The sequence below is a fragment of the Bos indicus genome, chromosome 1, assembly GCF_029378745.1.
Source record: "Bos indicus isolate NIAB-ARS_2022 breed Sahiwal x Tharparkar chromosome 1, NIAB-ARS_B.indTharparkar_mat_pri_1.0, whole genome shotgun sequence".
Taxonomy (NCBI): domain Eukaryota; kingdom Metazoa; phylum Chordata; class Mammalia; order Artiodactyla; family Bovidae; genus Bos; species Bos indicus.
Genome location: NC_091760.1, coordinates 4470622 through 4483229, shown reverse-complemented (window position 1 = coordinate 4483229; position 12608 = coordinate 4470622). Strand labels below are relative to the sequence as shown.

Sequence of the window (12608 nt, the reverse complement as noted above, 5' to 3'; positions counted from 1 at the left end):
GATGCTTTGTCCCTCTAATTATAGCCTGAAGACAGCTCTATAAAATAGTGCTAGAACAATCAGGTAAGAGATAGTTTAGTCTCTTCTTAACTGGCATTTCATTTTATGCCTTTACCAAAACTTTGTCTGAGCTAATTCTTTAATACTGGGCACTTAATGTGACCGTGTGAATGTATGTGAGACAAAGAGACTGAGAGAGAGAGCGGGGGGCGGGGGGAGGGGGGGGTGCAGCGCAGGGAAGGAAAGAAGAGCTGCAAGCCAAGCATGTTAGACAAGTACCATTATACCACTCTACCCTAAAGCAGAATACTGTGCATGAGTTAATAACAAACACTAAGAAAAACAATAAAACTGGAAACTGTACAAAGTATAACAAATAGAGCCAGAAACTAATTAATAAACATGGAAAAAAATGTTCAGTCTTACCAATAGTCAAAAAAGTACAAATTAAGACAATGAGATAACAGTTCACTTAGGTATCTAATGGGCATGAGTGTAGATTAGCAAAAAGCAAAGAAAGCACTCTGCTGATGAGAACGGCCAAGTTTCAATTTCAGAGAGAAATCTAAAGCTATATATATCAAGAACTCAAAAAGTCCATATCTTTTAAACCAACAATTCCATTTTTAGAAATTTATCTAAATCAGATGTTCCCCAAATTCCCAAGATGGCTTTTAAAATCAGAAAGTAATTCATGTTATCAAAAAGATCTGGTAACCATATCCAAACACAAGTGGAAGGGGAAAAAAAGACTGACATACTCTAAAATGTTAAAGATATTTGGTGGGATATCTTCTTACTTAAATTTACCTAATTTGCATTAGTTCAAAAATAAATAAATTAAAATCATGGGTTAAAAGTGGAAAACTTTACATTTGTGTCTGAGACACAGAAATGCATTTCTCCAACTTGATTGTAAATGTATAGGACCATCATTACCAAGTACGAATTGTCTGTGGAGTAAACCATATCTTTGAAGTTAACACATATGTTTAAATTAATGCCTTATAAATCTTTAACTTTTCAAACTGCTAAAACAAAATTTTTAAAATAAACATAAAATCTGCCATTTAAAATCTTTGTATCTGAAGTCTTTGTGCATAAAACCCAAAACTGAAAAATCACTTAAGTATATTTTTTGACCTCTGTGCATTAAAGAAAGCATCCCTTTAACTACTGATATATGATTTTTGTTGTTTTGTTTTAGTCACTAACTTGTGTCTGACTCTTATGACCCCATGTACTGTAGCCCTCCAGGCTCTTCTGCCCATGGGATTTCCAAGGCAAGAACACTGGAGTGGGTTGCCATTTCCTTCTCCACAGGATCTTCCCAACCCAGGGATTTACTCCCATGTAAGTTATATTTACTTTCCAGAGAGTCAAATCCTTTGAAACCCAAATATTTAATCAATTTTCCACCTGGTTAAAGGAATGTATGGAGATAAGACAGGTCTGGCACTAATATACAGTATGTCTAATAACAGGGCAAATTTACATGGCTCTTTAGATGGGAAAAAAGAAACTACACAGTTCCTCTGCTCCTATGGAGCAGGGTCTTTACTTAAACACTACAAATCAGTTCTACTTATTTCCCCATAAGGTTATAAACCAGGTATTTTTACAAACAGCAAAGATGCATATACTATTCTCAAGTTTAAAGAGTCTTAAAATTTTTCATACTTACTCCTTTCTACACTTCTTTACCTTACTACACTTACCCACAAGCTCACCAAATTTTCTCCTGGTTCCAGAACCAAGGAAAATGCTTTACAAAATACACACAAATAAACGCAAACATATACTGTTAAATTATGTATGAAACCACTTTCAAGTTAACTATTTATGTTTCTATGTGCATTATGAAAATAGAATATAGTAATATAGCAAACAGTAGTTTAAACTTCCTCCCTATTTAATTGTATCACCAATCCCTAATTCTGTTACCATTTGCCGCTGCCAGAACTAATTTTCTAAGCAGTTAATTTCTGATGACTCACTCCACAAAGTATGCCCTAATTTATTCTTCATGTAAGACTAACTCCCTTACAATTTACAAGGGTCTACCTTTCAATTAAACTTTTTACTTTAGAACCAAGGCTGCTGCACCCCCGCTGTCAGGCCTTTTAACCCCCTCAGTTCCACTTACTAGGTCATTCTTTATTCCTTACCTCCATTTTGATTCACTGAACTGCAATCAATCCTTAACTCCTTTGTCTTCACTTGCTCACGAAATAGGCCAGGATTTGATCTTTGCAACTGCCAAATATTCTACCCATACCATTACTCCCCATTTTACTAGCATAGCTGCCAGGTTTCAAAATTGCTTTTATTGTGCCTCACTAAGTAAACTTTGTGTTTACCCAAAGCTGGCTATCAAACATTTTAATGAATTAAACAGTTCCTTCCAGACTAATTGAACAAATAAAAACTGGTTCCAGGATATAAAATCATTTGATTAGAAGAAAAACATTATCCTATACATTGTATGTTTTATCCATATCTACTTTTCTCCCTACCAAGTTGTAATGACTAGATCTACACACAAGCATGGGATCAAAACTGAAAAGGTTAACATTTATAAAATCCCCAATTAATTAAAAATTTTAATTGTGACTATAAATTAGCAAATGAAATATAACATCTAAAAAGCAAATCTTCAGTTTAAAACACTGACTGCATCTACTGCATTACTGTAGATGACTTAAAAACTCCCAAACTTCATCATTCTTAAACTCTGGCAAATCCTCCCACAAATATACATTACAGTGCCCTTGCTACTTTGAGTCAAATATACAACAGTTGTTCAGGAAGCCCTCTCCCTTCATTAACAATACGACAGACAGAGATGAGCTGCTCAAAAAACTTCAGAGCAGTATTGTGGGGCTGTGGACTGGACTCAAGCAGCCTCTTAAGAGTTCTCGGTCAAATAACACCATCCTTTCCAGCTTCCTTACCTCTAAAATAGAAAGAAAGGTATATATAAGAAATATATAGAATATATAAAATAGAAAGAAAGGTATATATAAAATATAAAGAAAGGTATATATAAGACACCTAACCCATATGCTAGTATCTAGTTGGGAATAAGCAAATGCAAGATTCATTTACTGCCCTTCCCTTGAACTGTCTCTGCTGGATTACTTCTTAAAATAGCATGTAAAAACTAAAGATATCCTTTCAACAAACTTATGATTCAGGATCAACAAAACAACCTGCAGAGCCACTCAGCAGCTAATAGATATTGTTTTCAATCTGTCAATCAAATCAAGCAATAAAATAATGAAAATGGTGTTAAAACATAACTTTTCTGTGTTATTTTTAAAAGAGCTCTGAGATATAATTCATATACCATAAAACTCACCTCTTTAAAGTGTACATCTCAGTGGCTTTTGCTATATTCAGAGTTACAACCATCAACACTATGTAATTTTAGAATTATTTTCATTATACTTCAAAGAAATCCCATACCCATTAGTAGTCATCCCCATTCTTCCTCCATCCCCTCATGAATAACCTACTTTCTCTCTATATAGATTTGCCCATTTTGGACTACTATATTAAAACAAAACTCCAAACTTTATAAAATATGCTCTTATATTAGTCAACAATGTTTAAGGTCTTCATAAAGATTTGAACATATCTCCAACTGAACCCCAAACTCAGCTGTCCTTGATAAAGTTATTTATATCATTCAGCAACTTGTAATTACAGTGGACCAGGTCATATGTGACTGTTTATTTAAAGAATAGTTTATGTTTTCTGAAAACTTAAAAGGGTATTACCATAAATTTCCTTATTACAGGCTTTCTATAGGGTATTCTAATTCTACATCAGCTAAGACTAAACTCTGACAAAAGAAGGATTAAAGTGGAGTATTCACGATAAAAGGCATAAAGATATACAGGGGATACTGCAGATTTACAGACTATAGCATTAGATACTTACTGCTCTCCAGAGTAATAACACACCTAGAGTGGAACAATGGGAGAAGTCCACCCAGGGGCAGGCAAAAAGTGGGTGAATTGTCTTTAAAGACTTACAAAATAATAAAACTGTTTGAAAACTGTTTTATCATCAGCAAATACTAGCAATTCTAAATGATATAAGGGATAAAATATTCCTTTCCCTAAAATATTTGGTTGACCGAGATTGTTTTTCAGGATAGCCTGTACTCTCCTCAGGCTCATTTTACATCTCCAATTCTGCAGTTCCTAAGTGTATATATTCAAATATTTAAACAGTACATTTAAAGTATGATAGCTGCAGTTCTTCATTCCTGATATATCTTTTTTTTTTTTTGTGGTATAAATATTTATAAACAGCAGAGTGAGTCTTAAAGAAAACACAAAGCTTAATGATCCATGAATAAAAATTATGGAGAATGCCATTACACATAATCTTAAAGAGGTTCATCAATTACAATAGAGACCTCTATAGAAACTGTGGGTGAAAATATTTTAGTGAAATTTTTTTGACTGACAGTACATTTGGAAGTCACTAGTTGTTTAGCAGAGAAGTCATATCCAACTCTTTGTGACCCCATGGACTAAAGCCTGCTAGGCCTTCTCTGTCCGTGGGATTTCCCAGGCAAGATACTGGAATGGATTACCATTTCCTTCTTCAGGCGATCATCCTGACCCAGGGATCGAACACATGTCAGGATGCCAGGATGCAGGATGCATTGGCAGATGGATTCATTACCACTGAGTCGCCAGGCAAAGTCACTAGAATTGATGTCAAAAAAGACATGGGTAGCATTTTGATTTCCAGAATTTATTGTGAAGTGAGCTTTTCTTAAATTTGTGCCAAAGGTAACTTTATGTTTAAGATTTCCCAACTATTGTGTATCTGCCGCTACACATACAACCTTTAGTAAACAGAATTAATGAGAAGTGTTCTTCAACCACTTAGAGGTGGAGATAACACTGCTAAATCTGACTACAATTTGCTGCTGCTGCTGCTGTTGCTGAGTCGCTTCAGTCGTGTCCGACTCTGTGCGACCCCATAGACGGCAGCCCATCAGGCTCCGCCGTCCCTGGGATTCTCCAGGCAAGAACACTGGAGTGGGTTGCCATTTCCTTCTCCAATGCATGAAAGTGAAAAGTGAAAGTGAAGTCGCTCAGTCGTGTCCGACTCTTAGTGACCCAATGGACTACAGCCTACCAGGCTCCTCTGTCCATGGGATTTTCCAGGCAAGAGTACTGGAGTGGGGTGCCATTGCCTTCTCCATACAATTGTCTACTGAACTCAAATACTGTGAAGATCAACACTGACAATCATTTAATAAATATGCAGAAGTTAAGACTTAAAAGAGCCTGAATATTATTATTCATTACTGTTATAGAGCAGTACGTAGGTAAGATTTTCTACATATAACAGAAAGAAGTATTAATGAAAATTTAAAACATTAATCAATTATTTCTTTGTTGTAATATTTACTTGTAAGTGACATGAAGTTCAAATTTCTTTCCTGGCTAATTTCATGATTATATTTGAAAATAATTTTGTTGTAAAAGAGGAATTAAGCTAAAAAAAAAAGTTCTCAGGATGTCAAATATGTTAGGTATGCTACTGTCTACAATCTCCTCCACATGACCCACTTGGATTTATACCAAAAATCATGAATTATCCAAACACCAATTATAACCTTTAAGGGGTACCTGTATGGCCCTCCACTTTTCAAGAGCCCTGTTATTTCCCCCATCCCATCTGAACCTTGGCTTCTAATTCTTAAATCCCCTTCAGAGTGTCACTGGATTTCTTGCTGAATTCACTACTAACCTATACAATGCTTTCTCAATATTATCAAAGTTTCTATAAATACCTATGGCTTCACAAGCACCAATAGAGTCCTAACACAATAAAATGTTAATTGATAAGCCATGCAAATATTGAAAAGGATGAAGGTGACTGAAGCATAATAAATTATAATACCGTTTCAGCAATTAATCTTCTAGTTCGCAAAAAAAAAAAAAAAAAAAAAAAAAAATCATGAACAGTACATTGTTAATTACACTTAATATTAACACAGAAATGTTAACATGTCTCTTCTAGACTAAGCTCACAACGGAACTTGGTAAAACCTAACCAAATTTAACTATTACCAACTCTATCAAAACTTACATTGTTAATAGCTGCTTATCCTATACACTACCTAATAACATAGTACAGCTTGTTTTTAGCTTATTGTTAAAAAGTTGTATGGTGTCGCTCTGAAATGATTCTGTATATTATCTTAACAAACGTTATCACAAACTTCTAAAGGTTGACCATTTATGTAACAATGTTTTCCCTGTGTTATCAAAGTATATTTGAAATGAGTTTTAAACACATGCAGATTATCTACAGAAAAATTACCTGTCATACAACCAAAAAAAAAAAAAAATCCCCAATCAAAAAATGGGCAAAAGACTTAAATAGATGTTTTTCCGAAGAAGATAAACAGATGGCTAACTGGCATATGGAAAGATGCTTAACATCGCTAATGATCAGAGATATGCAAATAAAAACTATTACAATGAAGTATCACCTCACATCATTCAAAATGGCCATCATCAGAGTCTACAAATAATAAGTACTGAAAAAGGTTTTGAGAAAAGGGAACCCTCTTATATACTGTTGGTGGGAATGTAAATTGGTGCAGCCACTATGGAAAACAGTATGGAGGTTCCTTAAAATACTAAAATAGAACTACCACATGATTTAGCAATTCTATTCCTGGGTATATATCTAGGGAAAAAAAACACCCCTCTAATTTGAAAAGATACATGCACCCCAATGTTCCACAGCAGCACTAAGTGCCCACCAACAGATGACTGGCTTAAGAACACGTGGTAAATATACACAGTGGACCTTTGTTGTTGTTGTTCAGTCACCCAGTTGTGTCTGACTCTTTCCGTAACGGAACATTACACGGACATAAAAACTGAAATATTGTCATTGACAGCAATGTGGATGAATCTGGAGAGTGCTTAGTGAAATAATAGAAAAGTATTGATATCACATATATGTAATCCAAAAAATAATACAAAGGAATTTATATACAAAACAGAAACAGACTCACATAGCAAACAAACTTATGGTTAACAGAAAAGGAGCTGGAGAGGGGAAGGGACAATTGATACTACAAGATAACAAGGCATCTCTGTAATAACATAATAATAATGGAATAGAATTTGAAAAAAAAAGAAAAGCCTGGAATCACTATGCTGCACACCTGAAACTAACACAATATTGTTAATCAACTATACACCTGCAATGCAGGAGACCCCAGTTCGATTCCTAGGTCAAGAAGTTCCACTGGAGAAGGGATAGGCTAACCACTCCAGTATTCTTGGGCTTTCCTGGTGGCTCAGATAGTAAAGAATCTGTACATAATGCAGGAGATGTGGGTTCGATCCATGGGTTGGGAAAATCCCCTGGAGGAGGGTATGGCAACACACTCCAGTATTCTTGCCTGGAGAATCCCCATGGACAGAGGAGCCTGGCGCGCTACAGTCCTTGGGGTTGAAAAGAGTTGGACGTGACTGAGCACATTAAAAACAAAAACAAAACTCTCCCCAAAAAACCAACGGACATCTTGTCAACTTTTTATCAGGTACTCCCCCCACCCTGCGAATTCTGTTCCACAAGATTTACAAGCCAACTTTTCCATTATTCCCATTATTCTCTGAATCAGTTCCTTATCATATGTCCACGTATTTTTTTCTTCTGAAACAAAATTCTAAACAAAATGATAGACTAGGGAGTGGGCTGTTTTCAACAAGAACATCAGTGATAAATTCTGCTACAGAAAGCTCTGAAGAGCCAGCTTTATTCCACTCATCATAAAGCCAGACTTCTACTATTGTCAGAGATAAGTAAATCTCTGCAAGTCAAGAGGAACAAAATTACAACTAACTTTTAATATTCCAACCCCTGTTATAAATAGTGTAACAGTCAGATGAGTCATGAGAAACCTCAAAATTTACTTCTGTTGCCCCGGTCCGATACGTCTCTTCCATACAGTTAAGAACTTGTTTCAAATCCTGGTCCGCTTCTTTAGACAGACCTCTCAGAGAACAAGGGAATAATCAAAAACAACCAGATTAACATTACAGGTTAAAAAAAAAAGTGAACAAGGTACTGTCATCATATGATCTAAAGTCTAGAAGACAATCATACTAGTAATTTTAAGAGGTAAAATACAGAACAGTTTATATAGAACAATTTCCACTGGGACTAGGAAGCTCCCTAATGAGATGTGGAACTCAATTCTTCTTCAGAGTAACATGGTTCAAGACTGACAACTAAGTGGTTAAGGGCAGTAATGTCAACTCATATGTTAAAAGTACTCATAAAGTTTAATCTGTCTGATTTTAAAGATAAACAAAAGAGACTTCCTTAGTGGTCCAGTGGCTAAGAGTCCGTGCTCTCACTGCAGGGGGCCCAGTTTGAATCCCTTGTCAGGGAACCAGATCTCACATAATGCAACTAAGAATTCACATGCTGAAACTAAAAGATCCCATTTGTCACTAACATCAGGAGCAGCCAAAAAAAAAAAGATAAACACAAATGTAAAAGTACTCCTGTTTTCTTCCTGCACTTTAAAGTATCATTACATGCATACCATCTCTATGTTGTAGTTCTTAAAAAGACACTCTAGGATGGAGGGGGGTGGGCAGGGGTGTCTGACTTTCTTTCAGTGGTCTGTGAGGTAAAAACTGTTTTCATATTAATGCTAAGACATTCCTTATCCTTAATCTCACAAGTATACAGTGGAGTTTTCCAAAGGCTACCTGACTTGTGTAACAGCTGGAAACTGAATGAAGTATATACAAGAATTCAAGTTTTATTAAACCTAAGTTTAAATGAGATCTGCAAACAGATAAAACCATGTCATTTTCTCACTAGGTTTTTTTGGTCTTGGAAATATTATTTTTCATTAGAAATGTTATTTATGATAATATGTAACAGGTTTATTATTTTTAATAAATCTTGTTCTTGGTTTGAATTTCTCATACAGCAAATATCAAGATATAATCCATAGATACAAAAAGTCTCTGTGGTCCTTAACTTCTAGAGCTTGAAGGAGTCAAAATCCAAAGTTTGAGAACAGCTGCCCGAGAGAAACTCTTACACAGAGACATGTCTGAGAAAGTTCATTGATTGCAGTGTCTATCAGTAACAAATGAGAAACAAACGTTCATCAACTGGGGAACCAGATAAAATTCGGTTTATTCAAATGATAGAATACTACACAATGGTCAGAATGAACTATACAGTTCTTAACATACAGCATTAGTAATTTTTACACACAAAACACTGGGGAATATGTTATCAAAACAGATTTTATACACACACACACATACACACACACAGTTTAGGGACCACAGAGATTGATACTAAATTCATTACCTGATTGCTTCTGATTGGGGGGTTGGTGGGGGGGTAGAGGGGTGGGAAAGGGAGGAAACGAAGACATCATAATATTTTATTTTTAAATTAAAAACACCTAATAACAACTGTCAATTTTTGTTATATCCTCTGCACTTTTTTTGTACTTTAATTAAAGATCTTAAAATCACAGATGCTGCAAAAAGAAAAGCGAGGATGAGGGAAGAGTTATTCTTTTTGATTTAGAGAAGACTGATTAAAGGCTAAAAACGCAATCAATGGATTAAAAAATTCCAATCTATAATCTTTATCCATGTAACCAACAAGGAGTATATATAGAACACAATTAAGAGATCACTGATTTTTAAACTCATCTTTCCATTCTTTACAACACTTCACAGTGTCTTGCCATGAAAGTTCTCTCAAAAGGTCTTTAACCATATCTTTATCTTCCTCTTTTTCTGTATCACAGATACATACTTTTACCTGTGCTTCTGATCTGTCCCCTTCCTTTCATCCACAATTTTGTTCTAAGTTAACCAATCCCTCTAGCCACTTGAACTACGCTTTTTTGCACATCCCCTCCCTCAACATGCTCTAGCATCTACACGCATCTGATAAAGACCAGGGCTTGAACACCACTTACTTAGGTTAAGACCTTACATATACACTATATATATAAGCATATCAAAGGGCTAGCACCAGCGTCTACTACATTGTCAACTGCTCTTTCTTCCCTTCATCCTTGAAGAGACTTTTCCGCAGAACACCTTACAACCAAACTTCTAAAACAACAATAAATCCCAAAACACCCACCTACTTTATATTTGCTACCTCTTATCCATATCTCTCCCATCACCATTCAATCTTAAACTACAGATCCCATGTGCTCAAAAAATTTTGTGGCCTTTGTATTACTTAACCTATGACCATTCCCTTGGTATTATGTAAAATATTATTTTCAGGCAGTAATTAAGATGGGACCATCTGTATTTAAACTTCAGCTCTGCCATGAACTAGTAGTATGCCCCTGGGTGAATTACTATTTGATTTCTTTGAAATTGAAAATCAGCTTTCGTGTACGCAAGGTTGAAGGAGTATTAACTTCGATATGTATATACAAAGCACCTCACATGCTATAGATGCTTATTATTAATTCATTTTGTCTCCCCCTCTCAATTTTCTCTAAGGCAATCTGAGAGTGACTCTTTGATGTCTTCCTCCAACTCTTTGTTGCTTCCAAGTTTGAGTCCAATATGATCAACTGCTAGCCAAAAATTTCCACATGACTGTTTCACTCAAACATAAACTGTTCAAAATCAAACATATTTCCCCCTCCACTAAATATACTTTTGATGACTGCTTGATGTGTCACCCCTCTCCCAGAGCTTAGATGTCCAGGGCAAAAGGTGCCTATAAATCTATCAGATGTCAAATCCACAGATTCTTCAGGTCCACATCCTTCCCCTCCTCTCTAGTCCCTTTATAGATATGCCAAGCTCAGATTCTACTTTCTTCTCCCACCTCAGTCCCCAACCCGCCATGTTTCCCCAAACCTTTGCCTTCTACAATACATACTATAAATCAAGCAGTATTTTGACTATATTACTCCCCTGCCTAAAACCTTCAATTTATCCATAGACTGGGAAAAAAAGAAAAAGGAATTCAAACATATTAGACAGACTTGAAACTTGTCAGGCCCCAAACTACCTTAACCACCCTTTCAGTAGCCTCAGGAGTCAAACTACTGTTCCTTATTTCTCACCAATGTTGCCTTTGAATTACTTTTCCTACACCTTTGGAAATTCTGAGACTGACACTCTCTTCTCCCAGGTCTAATGCCCCATGGCCACCCCACAGTACTTTAAAAAGACCCCAAAGGAAATTGTTCCAGCACACATTAAAGTTACTTGTCTAAGTTTTGTGTCCTCTATTAGTTTAGGCTCCTAGGGGGCAGAGATCCTTAGTGGCAGTGCCATCCTAATTAGGACACAGCTTTACAGCTAGGCAGGCTCTCAAATATTTGTAAAATGAACATTTCGGAGATTTAAGGTTACATGCAACTAACCACTAACATTTTATGAATGGGGAGAATTAACTGAGAAGCACTACGTCAAGCAGGGACAAGGAGATGGATTTCAAAGTCAGACTAATTTCTCCGGAAGAAAGTTTTTGGGGAAGAAAGTTTGGCAGAAAAGAGCTGGAATTGGTAACATACACCTAACATAATGCAGTTAATAAAGACTAGGAACGGAAATAAAAATTATTTAAAGAGGAAAATGATCGATGATAGGAAAACTCTTACTTTGTACATTTTAAAAGGTCAAAATGCCGTTTTCCTTTTTCAAGAAGACACTATCATTCCTAATCTTGGTTTTCAAAGTAAAAACTACTGATCACATTTTCCCAGAATTAACGTGATACTTAATAACGTGCTTAATGTCCATAATGCCTCAATCATAATTAAATAATTCTGGTCTTAAGAATAGGCTAAAACCCTTCCTCTTTGTTCACTGAAAACATCCAGAAAGTTTTCATCTTGAGAAAGAAATGTACCTATCTTTTAAAACACTGTGTCATTTATATAAGTTATGTACCTATCTTTTAAAACACTGTGTCATTTGTGTAAGTTCTCATTCATTCAACAAGTTTTTTCCAAGCATGTGCTATGAGGAAGCAAAGGACAGAAACTCTCCACCCTCATGAAGCCAACATTCCAGTATATTTTGCCTTCAGGAAACAAAGTCAACTCCCAATCCTGAAATCTTTGGGGCATTATCACAAACGCCCTAGCCATCAAAAAAAATCAGGAAATACTATTTCATCATTTTGAAAATAGGCAATATAGAACTTTAAAAGACACTGTCCAACTTTCTGTATTCATCAGTTAAAGACAAATCATGTCTAGGATAACTGACAAGGCAATGAACGGTCCTAACTGCAGTGTTACTGGAAGCGCTACAAAGTGAAAGTTACTGCACCCTAATTGTTACAAGTGAAACTACAAAATCACGTTGTGCAGGGTGCACCAAGTCATCAACGTGGTCCCAAGGCATCTAGCACTGCTACATCTGTTTTTTTCAGTGTTGGGTTGATCGGCGGTATTTGGAAAAGGAAGATAATCCAACTCAACATATGCCAATTGTTTCCATTTTGTAGGTACGTTTGCTATCAATGGTCAAGACCCCTCTCCCTGAAATGGATTCTGAAAAATAGAATCTGTGGACTCGACA

General features: G+C 35.9%; 1 protein-coding gene across 2 annotated transcripts in view; it reads right to left on the bottom strand.

The window, feature by feature from the left end:
* Positions 1-12608, bottom strand: part of SCAF4 (SR-related CTD associated factor 4) — a 62000-nt gene that overhangs the window by 48052 nt on the left and 1340 nt on the right. The gene's annotated exons all lie outside the window — the stretch shown is intronic.